Below are 2,464 nucleotides of genomic sequence, written 5' to 3' on the forward strand. Positions count from 1 at the left end.
GAGAGAGGGAGTGAGAGAGTGAGAGAGTTAGAGGGGGAGAGAGAGAGAGGTAGAGTCAGAGAGAGAGGGAGAGAGGGAGTGAGAGAGTTAGAGGGGGAGAGAGAGAGAGGTAGAGGGAGAGATAGAGGGAGAGAGGGAAAGAGAGAGAGAGAGCGAGAGTGTGAGAGAGAGAGAGAGAGAGAGAGAGGACAAGTGAGAGAGGGAGAGAGAGAGAGAGTTAGAGAGAGAGAGAGAAAGAGGTAGAGTCAGAAAGAGAGAGAGAGAGGGAGAGAGGGAGTGAGAGAGTTAGAGGGGGAGAGAGAGAGAGGTAGAGGGAGAGAGGGAGAGAGAGAGAGAGAGAGGGAGAGAGAGAGAGAGAGCGAGAGTGTGAGAGAGAGAGAGAGAGTGAGGGAGAGAGTGTGAGAGAGAGAGAGGGAGAAGGCGAGCGAAACGAAGCAAAGATGCCCGGCTATGCATTTCGCTTGCTTGCGTAGCGAAGGTGAGCGAAACGAAGCCAAGATGCCCCTGTGTCTATTTCGCTTGCTCGCGCAATGAAGGTGAGCGAAACGAAGTGAACATGCCCGCGATCTGTATTTCGCTTGCTCGAGCAGCGAAGGCAAACAAAACGAAGCGAAGATGCCCCACTTTGTATTTTGCTTACTCGAGAAGCAAAGGCGAGCGAAACGAAGCAAACATTTCACTTGGAAGTGCAACGCCTTCCTTTCAAGCTCGCTTTGATCAGACTCAAATGAAGCGTCGACTTTCATATCCCATTGATATCTATTTTGTATCTAACCCCCCATTGATATCTATTTAATATCTACCCCCCCCTTGATATCTCTTTTATATCACGATATTAATGACATTAAAGTTGGGAACGCTCCTAATGGAGCGTTAGCCATAATTAGGATGCGAGTGATACAACTGCTCTGAGCCTCTGACTGACATGTTTGACATTTTCGCCCGATCGCTGCGAACCATAGTTAGTAGAGGGGGATTCCCCCTCTACTAACTATGCTGCAAACAGGTCGCCGATAACATCGCTCGTTTGCCCACTTCTGCGATCCCTAAAGTTAAACCACCACTAAAGCCTCTCGCTCTCAGCCTTTCGGCTTAAACTTTAAAGCTAGGGGCACACGAGCAAATATTTTTCGCTCACGTGTTGTGATCCAGCGAAAAATATTCACTCGTGTACTCGTACCTTCACTCAGGGTGTGAAATTAACGCGAGTCCGGAGTCAAATACTCCCTTATTTGGCATATGCAGGAGTCGGTGTGACTCCCTGCAAATTCTGCGCAACTATTAACTAGTTCGATGCAGAACACGGCCTCCCGGAATTACGGCATTTTCTGAGCAAATGTCCTAAAACGTGCACCGAAAATGCCCTGCAATGTCCAGCATGTGCCGCATGCTAGCGTGTAAGATGTACGTGAGCTATGGTGAGCAGCGGTGTCGATTGATGTATGGGCCCCGATTGGTTCATAACTGTGACACTGTTCATAGCTAGGTGATGTCGTATGCGGAGCATGTGTAAGGTGGAAGTTACGTGTTCGGGTGCAATTTGTAGAGATGTCACAGAGATATACAACGAGAAAAGCAGTTGCCACAAACAACAAAGCTATATATTCTTCTCATTAGAAGAGACTGTCGTGCGCTCAGTTTGCCTCAACGCATGTCTCCCGATCCTAACCAAACGTCACCTACTTATATCGACGACCGCCGAGCTCAATCACACTTGCATTTCCACATTTTTCCTACTTCTCATGGTTTTACTGTTCTTTGGCCGTCCGTACTCGCGTCGCGCTGTTTGCTCACACTGCTTGATTAGGGAGTGGCGACCCTATTCCTTGCGCAGGGTATTTTTCTTACGGGCGAGGAAACCAGGGCGTGTACAGGAGCACGCGAAAGGGTGGGGGTCTGGGGGATGGTCAGAATTTTTTGAACATTAGACCCCTCAGATTGCGTTTTCTGCGCGCTAGTAGGAGATCGGTTCCTAACTCTACTACTTGGAGTTTGTGTGAAACTTTGCCACTTTTTTCACTGTCTAGTTAGTCTGGTAGGGTTTATTGTGTAGACACATAAATCTGTTCAGCACATTCCATTGCATGCGACTTATAACTTGAAGGACAAATTTGAAGCATTACACGCACAGCCCAGATGTGTGAACATCTCATGTGCGGCGGGCAGCTTCATATCTGAGAGGACAAGAATTAACAGACAGTATCAAATGAACAGGCCTGGACCACCAAACTCCCACAGGACTTTGACTGAAAAAATATGTTTGAAACTTCCTGAGGTGTCCAGTCCATTGCATCAAACAGAGGTCCATCGCCTCTTATTCTCTATGCGACAGGACAACTTATCAGTGCCGTTACAAATGGCTCGTGTCTGACTTGACTCCAAAATTATATCCTCTCCCTTGGTCGTTGTCAAAACATGACCGCGAGTGAGAAATTTTCTTGATTACGTTGTACTAGATCGGTTA

The sequence above is a fragment of the Priapulus caudatus genome, unplaced genomic scaffold (genome assembly GCF_000485595.1).
Source record: "Priapulus caudatus unplaced genomic scaffold, Priapulus_caudatus-5.0.1 Scaffold241, whole genome shotgun sequence".
NCBI classification, from domain to species: domain Eukaryota; kingdom Metazoa; phylum Priapulida; class Priapulimorpha; order Priapulimorphida; family Priapulidae; genus Priapulus; species Priapulus caudatus.